Source organism: Harmonia axyridis, chromosome 7 (genome assembly GCF_914767665.1).
Source record: "Harmonia axyridis chromosome 7, icHarAxyr1.1, whole genome shotgun sequence".
NCBI lineage: Eukaryota > Metazoa > Arthropoda > Insecta > Coleoptera > Coccinellidae > Harmonia > Harmonia axyridis.
The window spans coordinates 17,779,782-17,799,459 of record NC_059507.1 but is presented as its reverse complement, the minus strand read 5'-3'; positions in this window follow the sequence as shown (position 1 = coordinate 17,799,459).

Sequence of the window (19,678 nt, the reverse complement as noted above, 5' to 3'; positions counted from 1 at the left end):
CGAACACGACAAAATATTAGACGCGGTCCAATCCGGAACACACAAAGTTCATATATATATATATATATATACAAAATGTGATAATTTCCTAAAGTAACTAATAAACAATGGTTTAAGGGGTGTTGGAAAACTTCAATTGTTACTAACTTCTTTATTTCATCAGTCGACGTTTCGATCCTTGGTTGGGATCTTCTTCAGGACTTCTATAAAACAAACAACATACAAATATAACAAACATTGCAGAAAAGACAACATGTTAAAACGCACCGAAATGCGAAGAGTTACCAGATCTTAAGTTGCACTGAATCTTATACAGATTTGGAGGAAAAATTATTAATTAACTTGAACACAAAATAGTCTCTAATACAATAACGTCTCTTTTTTATATCACACACTTCCTTATTCTCTTGAAAACTTATTTTTGAAATTCTTTCTTCATCCATCTGACAACTGCGTAAAAAACGAAAGGGGTTAGGTCGGGTTCATAGAACATCATAGATCTTCAACTGACATTGGAGAACATAGAACTTGAGATCAACAACTCACTCTCACTAAGTTGGTTTGAATGTATCAGATATGAATAAATGTTGCTAATGTTCTCTATATCCTTTCTGTAGTTCATGGAATTTTCATGTCGCTTAATGTGAATCATCTCCAGGAAACATCTTTTTCTCATATTCTCCTCGCACTCCAAGACTGTCACCGAATCATAGTCCATTCGATGGTCAACTGATCTTACATGTTCTGCCAGTGCACATATCTTTCTAGGATTCTTAATGTCGCTAATATGTTGAGTTATTCTTCTTTTAAGTTGTTGGGATGTTTGTCCGATATACACCTCATCACAATTTTGACAGGGTATTCTGTATACAACACAGCTTTTCTTATCAGTTTCTATCCTATCTTTCAAATTACTATAAAGTCTCTTTAATTTAAATTCAGTTCTAGGTATCACTTTGATGTTATCAGTTTTTAATAAGTTTATTAAGGATTTTGTCATTACATTAATCAGTGGAATGGAAGTAAATATAATTCTCTGATCTAAATTGGTGGATGCGATTTCGTCATTATTCTGTGGCTGTCCAGAATTCGATGAATTGTGTATCAATTTCTTTAAAAGGTTCTTGGGGTAACCATTCTCAAGCATCAACTGATATAATAGTTTCATATTCTTCTCCTTCAGAGTGGGGTGTGATATTCTTTGTATACGATTCTTCAATCCTGTAACCATATTGATTTTTTGTCTCTGAGGGTGGTTGGAAAAATAATGCAAGTATCTACCTGAGCTAGAGGGCTTTCTATACCAATCAAGAATCAGTGTATTGTCAGGTCTTCTAATGACTAGGGTATCTAGGAAAGGCACACTATTGTTATTTTCTAATTCTATGGTAAATTTTATAGACTCACTCTGTCTGTTGAACCTTTCAAGAGTGTAAGATGTCTTATCACTGGGAACTGCACAAATGATGTCATCTACATATTTTTTAATAAAAGGCATCTCAAAGGGGATATCTGTTAGGATGCCATCTAGGAGGAAATCCATCACTACCTCTGCAATGGAAGGGCTGAATTTAGACCCCATTGGGGAACCTAGTATTTGGTTGTAAAAATTACCTTGGAAGATGAAATAGTTGGAGTTGAAAAGAAATCTGATGATGTTGATGAAGTCTTCCTTAGGTATTGTGGTATGGCTACTGATTGATTCCCATCTGTGTTGAATTGCAGACAGAGCTAATTCTAATGAAATATTGGTAAAGAGGGATACTACATCAAGGCTGATGAGGACATAATCTTCTGGCAATTGGAATTCACTAATGAAGGTGGAAAAAGAGAAAGAATCTTCTACATAATATCTGCCTCTAGAAACACTTAAATAACTTGAAATTATTTCAGATATATAACCTGATATCTTAGATGTTGGTGTATTCAAAGAGGAGATGATGGGTCTGAGGGAGAGAACAGGTTTATGGACTTTAGGTAGTCCATAAAATCTTGCAGGAATGGAGTTATAACTGTACAAGGATTTTCCTTGCATTTGGGAAATATGACCACTTGTTACCAATTTTTTAATCAATGTGTTACCTTTAGTTTGTATAGTAGTTGTTGGGTCTCTAGGTAATCTTCTGTAATAGTCAAGATCATTGAGAATTCCATTAGATAGTTCTATGTATTGTAACTTGTCCATAATAACTGTTACGTTTCCTTTGTCTGATTGTAATACCTGTAAGTCTGGATGTTCTTTGAGATATCTTTTACAATTATAAAATTCTCTCTGTACTACATTTCTGACAACTTTATTAGGTTTGATATTATTAGTTATAATGTTGGTGGCCATGGCGCGTTTTATGTTCTTGGCATCAGGAGATAAGGAGTCATTGAGGTTGATAACATTCTCAACATCAGATAAAAGTTTCGGAATAGAGATTTCTTTCATAGGGATGTCAATGCTGAATTTAGGACCCAGCGACAAGAATTTTAGAACTCTATCCGGGATATTCGTTCCACTTATATTTTTAACCCACCTTTCTTGTGATCTGACTTTTCCCAATTGTGCATCTGTCAAAGCTCTCACCTTATCTAGATTTTTCTGTTTCGTCAATGCAAATTGTCTATTGTACTTGTTATTCTGATAAGAGAAAAAATGGTTAGTAATATCCTCAGGAAGTGCATGCTGAATGAGTAGTTTCAGTCGTTCAACTTCTCTTTCTATTCTTTTTATTTTTGTTATTGTCACTGTAATTTCAAATTTTAAGAACATGTTAAGTACCTTGTTCTCCATGTTAACTGCTTGTCTGGACGACACCTCGTCTGTCACAGATCCATATAATTGACAGAAGTTATTGGTCATGTGTTTAGGATGTAAACCAGGGGGGTGAAACTCGTAGTACTAAATTGGAAACAAATATTCTATGCGCCTACCTAACAGAGAATGAAAGAGATAGAAGATGTATGGTTATCTCTGTCGCTCATGACAAGAAGGATAATGTTCCAAAATCCAAATTGACATTCGACAGTTGCAGTTATAACCAAACATTTTCGGATAGTAGTATTGAAAAATATTCAACATTCGTTGAAAAAAAAATTTTATTCGTTAAGACTGATATTAGATATTATGTTAATTTATTTTTTGTTTGAAAAACCAACATTTTTATTATTTATCTTTGTGAGTATTAAAAAAAAATCAATTTGTTCAATAAAAAATTTTTTTAAATCTTTTGATCTTATATTATGTTATTTGTTTTTAGTTTGAAAAACCAAACATAATTTGGTATTTAAAAAAACGCAACATTTCAATTCAATTTCAATTCCAAAATTATTATTTGTGATATATTTATTAGAGATTTGTTTTTTTACCGATGGTGTTTTTTAGTCAGTAAGAATCTGACACTACTGTTTGAGTGCGGACCCTTGCAGTGTCTCCTGTGAGGAAGGATCCTCTCAGGCAGCTGTACAAAGCTTTATTGTGTTTGTTTTGTGCAGTTGATGCAAGAATTTTCACCTATAAAAAAAAAAAAACTTATTATTGATCATAAAATTGTTGAATGAATTCGTTGACATTCTAATATCTGTTTATAGGTCTGCACAACTTTTGGTCTAGTCTAAGGATTGAAATGAGTGCCTCAAATCTTCGATGGACGACTCCATTGGTTATGTACATCCTAAAATGGCTGTTTGATTACTATATCATCAATTTTTAACAGAATTATATATGATTGAATGAATTTGACCGGTAAAGGTCAATAATTAATCATGGAAAACCCATTTATTAGTTGCCGACGTGAAGCCAACATACTTTAAAATCCCATATATCGCAGACCTCTCACAAAAAGCTCGTCATTTTTCAAAATACGAAGGGGTTGCAATTGCTTTGAAACCAGAGAACATCAAAATAGATCATTTTTTTACACTTTCATAGACTTAAGTTTATATTTAATATTGTATTCCTTCTTTCAGAGCCCTGAAGGTATAACGAAACTGGTCGGCAACTAATAAATGGGATTTCCATGATTAATTTTTGACCTTTACCTGCTAATTTCATTCAATCGTACAGTCATTATCAACCAACAATATTATAAATTATGTACTGTATTTCTGTTTGTTCCATGTAGTGTGTCCATTGAAATATTAGATAGAAGTCAAATAATATAGAGTGAAATCAATTTTTGTTTTTTTTACTAGTAGAATTAAAGGCCGCTTACATTTCAAACTTTCCTGCGGTAATTTCAAATTTTCCCGCCCTGAAGAAAGCCTATTTCTCACTTTGCCCGTTGGTGTCGCTAGTGCGGACCTAATCAAGATGGCGGCTATTTTGTTTCCACAGATTAGTAGGGAGATTGCATTTCTTATTATTAGTATTCTGTGATGTAAACCAAGCCTTTTACACTCCAACAGGAACACTCTGCGATTCCGCAATGCTGACAACTTGATGTTATTAGATGACCAAGATTTTAAGGTCGTTGACATTTCCCTTCCATACCGTACACGGATTTCAGCATAAAACCCCATGCTAATATACAAAATGTGATAATTTCCTAAAGTAACTAATAAACAATGGTTTAAGGGGTGTTGGAAAACTTCAATTGTTACTAACTTCTTTATTTCATCAGTCGACGTTTCGATCCTTGGTTGGGATCTTCTTCAGGACTTCTATAAAACAAACAACATACAAATATAACAAACATTGCAGAAAAGACAACATGTTAAAACGCACCGAAATGCGAAGAGTTACCAGATCTTAAGTTGCACTGAATCTTATACAGATTTGGAGGAAAAATTATTAATTAACTTGAACACAAAATAGTCTCTAATACAATAACGTCTCTTTTTTATATCACACACTTCCTTATTCTCTTGAAAACTTATTTTTGAAATTCTTTCTTCATCCATCTGACAACTGCGTAAAAAACGAAAGGGGTTAGGTCGGGTTCATAGAACATCATAGATCTTCAACTGACATTGGAGAACATAGAACTTGAGATCAACAACTCACTCTCACTAAGTTGGTTTGAATGTATCAGATATGAATAAATGTTGCTAATGTTCTCTATATCCTTTCTGTAGTTCATGGAATTTTCATGTCGCTTAATGTGAATCATCTCCAGGAAACATCTTTTTCTCATATTCTCCTCGCACTCCAAGACTGTCACCGAATCATAGTCCATTCGATGGTCAACTGATCTTACATGTTCTGCCAGTGCACAAATCTTTCTAGGATTCTTAATGTCGCTAATATGTTGAGTTATTCTTCTTTTAAGTTGTTGGGATGTTTGTCCGATATACACCTCATCACAATTTTGACAGGGTATTCTGTATACAACACAGCTTTTCTTATCAGTTTCTATCCTATCTTTCAAATTACTATAAAGTCTCTTTAATTTAAATTCAGTTCTAGGTATCACTTTGATGTTATCAGTTTTTAATAAGTTTATTAAGGATTTTGTCATTACATTAATCAGTGGAATGGAAGTAAATATAATTCTCTGATCTAAATTGGTGGATGCGATTTCGTCATTATTCTGTGGCTGTCCAGAATTCGATGAATTGTGTATCAATTTCTTTAAAAGGTTCTTGGGGTAACCATTCTCAAGCATCAACTGATATAATAGTTTCATATTCTTCTCCTTCAGAGTGGGGTGTGATATTCTTTGTATACGATTCTTCAATCCTGTAACCATATTGATTTTTTGTCTCTGAGGGTGGTTGGAAAAATAATGCAAGTATCTACCTGAGCTAGAGGGCTTTCTATACCAATCAAGAATCAGTGTATTGTCAGGTCTTCTAATGACTAGGGTATCTAGGAAAGGCACACTATTGTTATTTTCTAATTCTATGGTAAATTTTATAGACTCACTCTGTCTGTTGAACCTTTCAAGAGTGTAAGATGTCTTATCACTGGGAACTGCACAAATGATGTCATCTACATATTTTTTAATAAAAGGCATCTCAAAGGGGATATCTGTTAGGATGCCATCTAGGAGGAAATCCATCACTACCTCTGCAATGGAAGGGCTGAATTTAGACCCCATTGGGGAACCTAGTATTTGGTTGTAAAAATTACCTTGGAAGATGAAATAGTTGGAGTTGAAAAGAAATCTGATGATGTTGATGAAGTCTTCCTTAGGTATTGTGGTATGGCTACTGATTGATTCCCATCTGTGTTGAATTGCAGACAGAGCTAATTCTAATGAAATATTGGTAAAGAGGGATACTACATCAAGGCTGATGAGGACATAATCTTCTGGCAATTGGAATTCACTAATGAAGGTGGAAAAAGAGAAAGAATCTTCTACATAATATCTGCCTCTAGAAACACTTAAATAACTTGAAATTATTTCAGATATATAACCTGATATCTTAGATGTTGGTGTATTCAAAGAGGAGATGATGGGTCTGAGGGAGAGAACAGGTTTATGGACTTTAGGTAGTCCATAAAATCTTGCAGGAATGGAGTTATAACTGTACAAGGATTTTCCTTGCATTTGGGAAATATGACCACTTGTTACCAATTTTTTAATCAATGTGTTACCTTTAGTTTGTATAGTAGTTGTTGGGTCTCTAGGTAATCTTCTGTAATAGTCAAGATCATTGAGAATTCCATTAGATAGTTCTATGTATTGTAACTTGTCCATAATAACTGTTACGTTTCCTTTGTCTGATTGTAATACCTGTAAGTCTGGATGTTCTTTGAGATATCTTTTACAATTATAAAATTCTCTCTGTACTACATTTCTGACAACTTTATTAGGTTTGATATTATTAGTTATAATGTTGGTGGCCATGGCGCGTTTTATGTTCTTGGCATCAGGAGATAAGGAGTCATTGAGGTTGATAACATTCTCAACATCAGATAAAAGTTTCGGAATAGAGATTTCTTTCATAGGGATGTCAATGCTGAATTTAGGACCCAGCGACAAGAATTTTAGAACTCTATCCGGGATATTCGTTCCACTTATATTTTTAACCCACCTTTCTTGTGATCTGACTTTTCCCAATTGTGCATCTGTCAAAGCTCTCACCTTATCTAGATTTTTCTGTTTCGTCAATGCAAATTGTCTATTGTACTTGTTATTCTGATAAGAGAAAAAATGGTTAGTAATATCCTCAGGAAGTGCATGCTGAATGAGTAGTTTCAGTCGTTCAACTTCTCTTTCTATTCTTTTTATTTTTGTTATTGTCACTGTAATTTCAAATTTTAAGAACATGTTAAGTACCTTGTTCTCCATGTTAACTGCTTGTCTGGACGACACCTCGTCTGTCACAGATCCATATAATTGACAGAAGTTATTGGTCATGTGTTTAGGATGTAAACCAAGCCTTTTACACTCCAACAGGAACACTCTGCGATTCCGCAATGCTGACAACTTGATGTTATTAGATGACCAAGATTTTAAGGTCGTTGACATTTCCCTTCCATACCGTACACGGATTTCAGCATAAAACCCCATGCTAATATACAAAATGTGATAATTTCCTAAAGTAACTAATAAACAATGGTTTAAGGGGTGTTGGAAAACTTCAATTGTTACTAACTTCTTTATTTCATCAGTCGACGTTTCGATCCTTGGTTGGGATCTTCTTCAGGACTTCTATAAAACAAACAACATACAAATATAACAAACATTGCAGAAAAGACAACATGTTAAAACGCACCGAAATGCGAAGAGTTACCAGATCTTAAGTTGCACTGAATCTTATACAGATTTGGAGGAAAAATTATTAATTAACTTGAACACAAAATAGTCTCTAATACAATAACGTCTCTTTTTTATATCACACACTTCCTTATTCTCTTGAAAACTTATTTTTGAAATTCTTTCTTCATCCATCTGACAACTGCGTAAAAAACGAAAGGGGTTAGGTCGGGTTCATAGAACATCATAGATCTTCAACTGACATTGGAGAACATAGAACTTGAGATCAACAACTCACTCTCACTAAGTTGGTTTGAATGTATCAGATATGAATAAATGTTGCTAATGTTCTCTATATCCTTTCTGTAGTTCATGGAATTTTCATGTCGCTTAATGTGAATCATCTCCAGGAAACATCTTTTTCTCATATTCTCCTCGCACTCCAAGACTGTCACCGAATCATAGTCCATTCGATGGTCAACTGATCTTACATGTTCTGCCAGTGCACAAATCTTTCTAGGATTCTTAATGTCGCTAATATGTTGAGTTATTCTTCTTTTAAGTTGTTGGGATGTTTGTCCGATATACACCTCATCACAATTTTGACAGGGTATTCTGTATACAACACAGCTTTTCTTATCAGTTTCTATCCTATCTTTCAAATTACTATAAAGTCTCTTTAATTTAAATTCAGTTCTAGGTATCACTTTGATGTTATCAGTTTTTAATAAGTTTATTAAGGATTTTGTCATTACATTAATCAGTGGAATGGAAGTAAATATAATTCTCTGATCTAAATTGGTGGATGCGATTTCGTCATTATTCTGTGGCTGTCCAGAATTCGATGAATTGTGTATCAATTTCTTTAAAAGGTTCTTGGGGTAACCATTCTCAAGCATCAACTGATATAATAGTTTCATATTCTTCTCCTTCAGAGTGGGGTGTGATATTCTTTGTATACGATTCTTCAATCCTGTAACCATATTGATTTTTTGTCTCTGAGGGTGGTTGGAAAAATAATGCAAGTATCTACCTGAGCTAGAGGGCTTTCTATACCAATCAAGAATCAGTGTATTGTCAGGTCTTCTAATGACTAGGGTATCTAGGAAAGGCACACTATTGTTATTTTCTAATTCTATGGTAAATTTTATAGACTCACTCTGTCTGTTGAACCTTTCAAGAGTGTAAGATGTCTTATCACTGGGAACTGCACAAATGATGTCATCTACATATTTTTTAATAAAAGGCATCTCAAAGGGGATATCTGTTAGGATGCCATCTAGGAGGAAATCCATCACTACCTCTGCAATGGAAGGGCTGAATTTAGACCCCATTGGGGAACCTAGTATTTGGTTGTAAAAATTACCTTGGAAGATGAAATAGTTGGAGTTGAAAAGAAATCTGATGATGTTGATGAAGTCTTCCTTAGGTATTGTGGTATGGCTACTGATTGATTCCCATCTGTGTTGAATTGCAGACAGAGCTAATTCTAATGAAATATTGGTAAAGAGGGATACTACATCAAGGCTGATGAGGACATAATCTTCTGGCAATTGGAATTCACTAATGAAGGTGGAAAAAGAGAAAGAATCTTCTACATAATATCTGCCTCTAGAAACACTTAAATAACTTGAAATTATTTCAGATATATAACCTGATATCTTAGATGTTGGTGTATTCAAAGAGGAGATGATGGGTCTGAGGGAGAGAACAGGTTTATGGACTTTAGGTAGTCCATAAAATCTTGCAGGAATGGAGTTATAACTGTACAAGGATTTTCCTTGCATTTGGGAAATATGACCACTTGTTACCAATTTTTTAATCAATGTGTTACCTTTAGTTTGTATAGTAGTTGTTGGGTCTCTAGGTAATCTTCTGTAATAGTCAAGATCATTGAGAATTCCATTAGATAGTTCTATGTATTGTAACTTGTCCATAATAACTGTTACGTTTCCTTTGTCTGATTGTAATACCTGTAAGTCTGGATGTTCTTTGAGATATCTTTTACAATTATAAAATTCTCTCTGTACTACATTTCTGACAACTTTATTAGGTTTGATATTATTAGTTATAATGTTGGTGGCCATGGCGCGTTTTATGTTCTTGGCATCAGGAGATAAGGAGTCATTGAGGTTGATAACATTCTCAACATCAGATAAAAGTTTCGGAATAGAGATTTCTTTCATAGGGATGTCAATGCTGAATTTAGGACCCAGCGACAAGAATTTTAGAACTCTATCCGGGATATTCGTTCCACTTATATTTTTAACCCACCTTTCTTGTGATCTGACTTTTCCCAATTGTGCATCTGTCAAAGCTCTCACCTTATCTAGATTTTTCTGTTTCGTCAATGCAAATTGTCTATTGTACTTGTTATTCTGATAAGAGAAAAAATGGTTAGTAATATCCTCAGGAAGTGCATGCTGAATGAGTAGTTTCAGTCGTTCAACTTCTCTTTCTATTCTTTTTATTTTTGTTATTGTCACTGTAATTTCAAATTTTAAGAACATGTTAAGTACCTTGTTCTCCATGTTAACTGCTTGTCTGGACGACACCTCGTCTGTCACAGATCCATATAATTGACAGAAGTTATTGGTCATGTGTTTAGGATGTAAACCAAGCCTTTTACACTCCAACAGGAACACTCTGCGATTCCGCAATGCTGACAACTTGATGTTATTAGATGACCAAGATTTTAAGGTCGTTGACATTTCCCTTCCATACCGTACACGGATTTCAGCATAAAACCCCATGCTAATATACAAAATGTGATAATTTCCTAAAGTAACTAATAAACAATGGTTTAAGGGGTGTTGGAAAACTTCAATTGTTACTAACTTCTTTATTTCATCAGTCGACGTTTCGATCCTTGGTTGGGATCTTCTTCAGGACTTCTATAAAACAAACAACATACAAATATAACAAACATTGCAGAAAAGACAACATGTTAAAACGCACCGAAATGCGAAGAGTTACCAGATCTTAAGTTGCACTGAATCTTATACAGATTTGGAGGAAAAATTATTAATTAACTTGAACACAAAATAGTCTCTAATACAATAACGTCTCTTTTTTATATCACACACTTCCTTATTCTCTTGAAAACTTATTTTTGAAATTCTTTCTTCATCCATCTGACAACTGCGTAAAAAACGAAAGGGGTTAGGTCGGGTTCATAGAACATCATAGATCTTCAACTGACATTGGAGAACATAGAACTTGAGATCAACAACTCACTCTCACTAAGTTGGTTTGAATGTATCAGATATGAATAAATGTTGCTAATGTTCTCTATATCCTTTCTGTAGTTCATGGAATTTTCATGTCGCTTAATGTGAATCATCTCCAGGAAACATCTTTTTCTCATATTCTCCTCGCACTCCAAGACTGTCACCGAATCATAGTCCATTCGATGGTCAACTGATCTTACATGTTCTGCCAGTGCACATATCTTTCTAGGATTCTTAATGTCGCTAATATGTTGAGTTATTCTTCTTTTAAGTTGTTGGGATGTTTGTCCGATATACACCTCATCACAATTTTGACAGGGTATTCTGTATACAACACAGCTTTTCTTATCAGTTTCTATCCTATCTTTCAAATTACTATAAAGTCTCTTTAATTTAAATTCAGTTCTAGGTATCACTTTGATGTTATCAGTTTTTAATAAGTTTATTAAGGATTTTGTCATTACATTAATCAGTGGAATGGAAGTAAATATAATTCTCTGATCTAAATTGGTGGATGCGATTTCGTCATTATTCTGTGGCTGTCCAGAATTCGATGAATTGTGTATCAATTTCTTTAAAAGGTTCTTGGGGTAACCATTCTCAAGCATCAACTGATATAATAGTTTCATATTCTTCTCCTTCAGAGTGGGGTGTGATATTCTTTGTATACGATTCTTCAATCCTGTAACCATATTGATTTTTTGTCTCTGAGGGTGGTTGGAAAAATAATGCAAGTATCTACCTGAGCTAGAGGGCTTTCTATACCAATCAAGAATCAGTGTATTGTCAGGTCTTCTAATGACTAGGGTATCTAGGAAAGGCACACTATTGTTATTTTCTAATTCTATGGTAAATTTTATAGACTCACTCTGTCTGTTGAACCTTTCAAGAGTGTAAGATGTCTTATCACTGGGAACTGCACAAATGATGTCATCTACATATTTTTTAATAAAAGGCATCTCAAAGGGGATATCTGTTAGGATGCCATCTAGGAGGAAATCCATCACTACCTCTGCAATGGAAGGGCTGAATTTAGACCCCATTGGGGAACCTAGTATTTGGTTGTAAAAATTACCTTGGAAGATGAAATAGTTGGAGTTGAAAAGAAATCTGATGATGTTGATGAAGTCTTCCTTAGGTATTGTGGTATGGCTACTGATTGATTCCCATCTGTGTTGAATTGCAGACAGAGCTAATTCTAATGAAATATTGGTAAAGAGGGATACTACATCAAGGCTGATGAGGACATAATCTTCTGGCAATTGGAATTCACTAATGAAGGTGGAAAAAGAGAAAGAATCTTCTACATAATATCTGCCTCTAGAAACACTTAAATAACTTGAAATTATTTCAGATATATAACCTGATATCTTAGATGTTGGTGTATTCAAAGAGGAGATGATGGGTCTGAGGGAGAGAACAGGTTTATGGACTTTAGGTAGTCCATAAAATCTTGCAGGAATGGAGTTATAACTGTACAAGGATTTTCCTTGCATTTGGGAAATATGACCACTTGTTACCAATTTTTTAATCAATGTGTTACCTTTAGTTTGTATAGTAGTTGTTGGGTCTCTAGGTAATCTTCTGTAATAGTCAAGATCATTGAGAATTCCATTAGATAGTTCTATGTATTGTAACTTGTCCATAATAACTGTTACGTTTCCTTTGTCTGATTGTAATACCTGTAAGTCTGGATGTTCTTTGAGATATCTTTTACAATTATAAAATTCTCTCTGTACTACATTTCTGACAACTTTATTAGGTTTGATATTATTAGTTATAATGTTGGTGGCCATGGCGCGTTTTATGTTCTTGGCATCAGGAGATAAGGAGTCATTGAGGTTGATAACATTCTCAACATCAGATAAAAGTTTCGGAATAGAGATTTCTTTCATAGGGATGTCAATGCTGAATTTAGGACCCAGCGACAAGAATTTTAGAACTCTATCCGGGATATTCGTTCCACTTATATTTTTAACCCACCTTTCTTGTGATCTGACTTTTCCCAATTGTGCATCTGTCAAAGCTCTCACCTTATCTAGATTTTTCTGTTTCGTCAATGCAAATTGTCTATTGTACTTGTTATTCTGATAAGAGAAAAAATGGTTAGTAATATCCTCAGGAAGTGCATGCTGAATGAGTAGTTTCAGTCGTTCAACTTCTCTTTCTATTCTTTTTATTTTTGTTATTGTCACTGTAATTTCAAATTTTAAGAACATGTTAAGTACCTTGTTCTCCATGTTAACTGCTTGTCTGGACGACACCTCGTCTGTCACAGATCCATATAATTGACAGAAGTTATTGGTCATGTGTTTAGGATGTAAACCAAGCCTTTTACACTCCAACAGGAACACTCTGCGATTCCGCAATGCTGACAACTTGATGTTATTAGATGACCAAGATTTTAAGGTCGTTGACATTTCCCTTCCATACCGTACACGGATTTCAGCATAAAACCCCATGCTAATATACAAAATGTGATAATTTCCTAAAGTAACTAATAAACAATGGTTTAAGGGGTGTTGGAAAACTTCAATTGTTACTAACTTCTTTATTTCATCAGTCGACGTTTCGATCCTTGGTTGGGATCTTCTTCAGGACTTCTATAAAACAAACAACATACAAATATAACAAACATTGCAGAAAAGACAACATGTTAAAACGCACCGAAATGCGAAGAGTTACCAGATCTTAAGTTGCACTGAATCTTATACAGATTTGGAGGAAAAATTATTAATTAACTTGAACACAAAATAGTCTCTAATACAATAACGTCTCTTTTTTATATCACACACTTCCTTATTCTCTTGAAAACTTATTTTTGAAATTCTTTCTTCATCCATCTGACAACTGCGTAAAAAACGAAAGGGGTTAGGTCGGGTTCATAGAACATCATAGATCTTCAACTGACATTGGAGAACATAGAACTTGAGATCAACAACTCACTCTCACTAAGTTGGTTTGAATGTATCAGATATGAATAAATGTTGCTAATGTTCTCTATATCCTTTCTGTAGTTCATGGAATTTTCATGTCGCTTAATGTGAATCATCTCCAGGAAACATCTTTTTCTCATATTCTCCTCGCACTCCAAGACTGTCACCGAATCATAGTCCATTCGATGGTCAACTGATCTTACATGTTCTGCCAGTGCACAAATCTTTCTAGGATTCTTAATGTCGCTAATATGTTGAGTTATTCTTCTTTTAAGTTGTTGGGATGTTTGTCCGATATACACCTCATCACAATTTTGACAGGGTATTCTGTATACAACACAGCTTTTCTTATCAGTTTCTATCCTATCTTTCAAATTACTATAAAGTCTCTTTAATTTAAATTCAGTTCTAGGTATCACTTTGATGTTATCAGTTTTTAATAAGTTTATTAAGGATTTTGTCATTACATTAATCAGTGGAATGGAAGTAAATATAATTCTCTGATCTAAATTGGTGGATGCGATTTCGTCATTATTCTGTGGCTGTCCAGAATTCGATGAATTGTGTATCAATTTCTTTAAAAGGTTCTTGGGGTAACCATTCTCAAGCATCAACTGATATAATAGTTTCATATTCTTCTCCTTCAGAGTGGGGTGTGATATTCTTTGTATACGATTCTTCAATCCTGTAACCATATTGATTTTTTGTCTCTGAGGGTGGTTGGAAAAATAATGCAAGTATCTACCTGAGCTAGAGGGCTTTCTATACCAATCAAGAATCAGTGTATTGTCAGGTCTTCTAATGACTAGGGTATCTAGGAAAGGCACACTATTGTTATTTTCTAATTCTATGGTAAATTTTATAGACTCACTCTGTCTGTTGAACCTTTCAAGAGTGTAAGATGTCTTATCACTGGGAACTGCACAAATGATGTCATCTACATATTTTTTAATAAAAGGCATCTCAAAGGGGATATCTGTTAGGATGCCATCTAGGAGGAAATCCATCACTACCTCTGCAATGGAAGGGCTGAATTTAGACCCCATTGGGGAACCTAGTATTTGGTTGTAAAAATTACCTTGGAAGATGAAATAGTTGGAGTTGAAAAGAAATCTGATGATGTTGATGAAGTCTTCCTTAGGTATTGTGGTATGGCTACTGATTGATTCCCATCTGTGTTGAATTGCAGACAGAGCTAATTCTAATGAAATATTGGTAAAGAGGGATACTACATCAAGGCTGATGAGGACATAATCTTCTGGCAATTGGAATTCACTAATGAAGGTGGAAAAAGAGAAAGAATCTTCTACATAATATCTGCCTCTAGAAACACTTAAATAACTTGAAATTATTTCAGATATATAACCTGATATCTTAGATGTTGGTGTATTCAAAGAGGAGATGATGGGTCTGAGGGAGAGAACAGGTTTATGGACTTTAGGTAGTCCATAAAATCTTGCAGGAATGGAGTTATAACTGTACAAGGATTTTCCTTGCATTTGGGAAATATGACCACTTGTTACCAATTTTTTAATCAATGTGTTACCTTTAGTTTGTATAGTAGTTGTTGGGTCTCTAGGTAATCTTCTGTAATAGTCAAGATCATTGAGAATTCCATTAGATAGTTCTATGTATTGTAACTTGTCCATAATAACTGTTACGTTTCCTTTGTCTGATTGTAATACCTGTAAGTCTGGATGTTCTTTGAGATATCTTTTACAATTATAAAATTCTCTCTGTACTACATTTCTGACAACTTTATTAGGTTTGATATTATTAGTTATAATGTTGGTGGCCATGGCGCGTTTTATGTTCTTGGCATCAGGAGATAAGGAGTCATTGAGGTTGATAACATTCTCAACATCAGATAAAAGTTTCGGAATAGAGATTTCTTTCATAGGGATGTCAATGCTGAATTTAGGACCCAGCGACAAGAATTTTAGAACTCTATCCGGGATATTCGTTCCACTTATATTTTTAACCCACCTTTCTTGTGATCTGACTTTTCCCAATTGTGCATCTGTCAAAGCTCTCACCTTATCTAGATTTTTCTGTTTCGTCAATGCAAATTGTCTATTGTACTTGTTATTCTGATAAGAGAAAAAATGGTTAGTAATATCCTCAGGAAGTGCATGCTGAATGAGTAGTTTCAGTCGTTCAACTTCTCTTTCTATTCTTTTTATTTTTGTTATTGTCACTGTAATTTCAAATTTTAAGAACATGTTAAGTACCTTGTTCTCCATGTTAACTGCTTGTCTGGACGACACCTCGTCTGTCACAGATCCATATAATTGACAGAAGTTATTGGTCATGTGTTTAGGATGTAAACCAAGCCTTTTACACTCCAACAGGAACACTCTGCGATTCCGCAATGCTGACAACTTGATGTTATTAGATGACCAAGATTTTAAGGTCGTTGACATTTCCCTTCCATACCGTACACGGATTTCAGCATAAAACCCCATGCTAATATACAAAATGTGATAATTTCCTAAAGTAACTAATAAACAATGGTTTAAGGGGTGTTGGAAAACTTCAATTGTTACTAACTTCTTTATTTCATCAGTCGACGTTTCGATCCTTGGTTGGGATCTTCTTCAGGACTTCTATAAAACAAACAACATACAAATATAACAAACATTGCAGAAAAGACAACATGTTAAAACGCACCGAAATGCGAAGAGTTACCAGATCTTAAGTTGCACTGAATCTTATACAGATTTGGAGGAAAAATTATTAATTAACTTGAACACAAAATAGTCTCTAATACAATAACGTCTCTTTTTTATATCACACACTTCCTTATTCTCTTGAAAACTTATTTTTGAAATTCTTTCTTCATCCATCTGACAACTGCGTAAAAAACGAAAGGGGTTAGGTCGGGTTCATAGAACATCATAGATCTTCAACTGACATTGGAGAACATAGAACTTGAGATCAACAACTCACTCTCACTAAGTTGGTTTGAATGTATCAGATATGAATAAATGTTGCTAATGTTCTCTATATCCTTTCTGTAGTTCATGGAATTTTCATGTCGCTTAATGTGAATCATCTCCAGGAAACATCTTTTTCTCATATTCTCCTCGCACTCCAAGACTGTCACCGAATCATAGTCCATTCGATGGTCAACTGATCTTACATGTTCTGCCAGTGCACAAATCTTTCTAGGATTCTTAATGTCGCTAATATGTTGAGTTATTCTTCTTTTAAGTTGTTGGGATGTTTGTCCGATATACACCTCATCACAATTTTGACAGGGTATTCTGTATACAACACAGCTTTTCTTATCAGTTTCTATCCTATCTTTCAAATTACTATAAAGTCTCTTTAATTTAAATTCAGTTCTAGGTATCACTTTGATGTTATCAGTTTTTAATAAGTTTATTAAGGATTTTGTCATTACATTAATCAGTGGAATGGAAGTAAATATAATTCTCTGATCTAAATTGGTGGATGCGATTTCGTCATTATTCTGTGGCTGTCCAGAATTCGATGAATTGTGTATCAATTTCTTTAAAAGGTTCTTGGGGTAACCATTCTCAAGCATCAACTGATATAATAGTTTCATATTCTTCTCCTTCAGAGTGGGGTGTGATATTCTTTGTATACGATTCTTCAATCCTGTAACCATATTGATTTTTTGTCTCTGAGGGTGGTTGGAAAAATAATGCAAGTATCTACCTGAGCTAGAGGGCTTTCTATACCAATCAAGAATCAGTGTATTGTCAGGTCTTCTAATGACTAGGGTATCTAGGAAAGGCACACTATTGTTATTTTCTAATTCTATGGTAAATTTTATAGACTCACTCTGTCTGTTGAACCTTTCAAGAGTGTAAGATGTCTTATCACTGGGAACTGCACAAATGATGTCATCTACATATTTTTTAATAAAAGGCATCTCAAAGGGGATATCTGTTAGGATGCCATCTAGGAGGAAATCCATCACTACCTCTGCAATGGAAGGGCTGAATTTAGACCCCATTGGGGAACCTAGTATTTGGTTGTAAAAATTACCTTGGAAGATGAAATAGTTGGAGTTGAAAAGAAATCTGATGATGTTGATGAAGTCTTCCTTAGGTATTGTGGTATGGCTACTGATTGATTCCCATCTGTGTTGAATTGCAGACAGAGCTAATTCTAATGAAATATTGGTAAAGAGGGATACTACATCAAGGCTGATGAGGACATAATCTTCTGGCAATTGGAATTCACTAATGAAGGTGGAAAAAGAGAAAGAATCTTCTACATAATATCTGCCTCTAGAAACACTTAAATAACTTGAAATTATTTCAGATATATAACCTGATATCTTAGATGTTGGTGTATTCAAAGAGGAGATGATGGGTCTGAGGGAGAGAACAGGTTTATGGACTTTAGGTAGTCCATAAAATCTTGCAGGAATGGAGTTATAACTGTACAAGGATTTTCCTTGCATTTGGGAAATATGACCACTTGTTACCAATTTTTTAATCAATGTGTTACCTTTAGTTTGTATAGTAGTTGTTGGGTCTCTAGGTAATCTTCTGTAATAGTCAAGATCATTGAGAATTCCATTAGATAGTTCTATGTATTGTAACTTGTCCATAATAACTGTTACGTTTCCTTTGTCTGATTGTAATACCTGTAAGTCTGGATGTTCTTTGAGATATCTTTTACAATTATAAAATTCTCTCTGTACTACATTTCTGACAACTTTATTAGGTTTGATATTATTAGTTATAATGTTGGTGGCCATGGCGCGTTTTATGTTCTTGGCATCAGGAGATAAGGAGTCATTGAGGTTGATAACATTCTCAACATCAGATAAAAGTTTCGGAATAGAGATTTCTTTCATAGGGATGTCAATGCTGAATTTAGGACCCAGCGACAAGAATTTTAGAACTCTATCCGGGATATTCGTTCCACTTATATTTTTAACCCACCTTTCTTGTGATCTGACTTTTCCCAATTGTGCATCTGTCAAAGCTCTCACCTTATCTAGATTTTTCTGTTTCGTCAATGCAAATTGTCTATTGTACTTGTTATTCTGATAAGAGAAAAAATGGTTAGTAATATCCTCAGGAAGTGCATGCTGAATGAGTAGTTTCAGTCGTTCAACTTCTCTTTCTATTCTTTTTATTTTTGTTATTGTCACTGTAATTTCAAATTTTAAGAACATGTTAAGTACCTTGTTCTCCATGTTAACTGCTTGTCTGGACGACACCTCGTCTGTCACAGATCCATATAATTGACAGAAGTTATTGGTCATGTGTTTAGGATGTAAACCAAGCCTTTTACACTCCAACAGGAACACTCTGCGATTCCGCAATGCTGACAACTTGATGTTATTAGATGACCAAGATTTTAAGGTCGATGACATTTCCCTTCCATACCGTACACGGATTTCAGCATAAAACCCCATGCTAATATACAAAATGTGATAATTTCCTAAAGTAACTAATAAACAATGGTTTAAGGGGTGTTGGAAAACTTCAATTGTTAGTTAGTAACAATTGAAGTTTTCCAACACCCCTTAAACCATTGTTTATTAGTTACTTTAGGAAATTATCACATTTTGTATATTAGCATGGGGTTTTATGCTGAAATCCGTGTACGGTATGGAAGGGAAATGTCAACGACCTTAAAATCTTGGTCATCTAATAACATCAAGTTGTCAGCATTGCGGAATCGCAGAGTGTTCCTGTTGGAGTGTAAAAGGCTTGGTTTACATCCTAAACACATGACCAATAACTTCTGTCAATTATATGGATCTGTGACAGACGAGGTGTCGTCCAGACAAGCAGTTAACATGGATAACAAGGTACTTAACATGTTCTTAAAATTTGAAATTACAGTGACAATAACAAAAATAAAAAGAATAGAAAGAGAAGTTGAACGA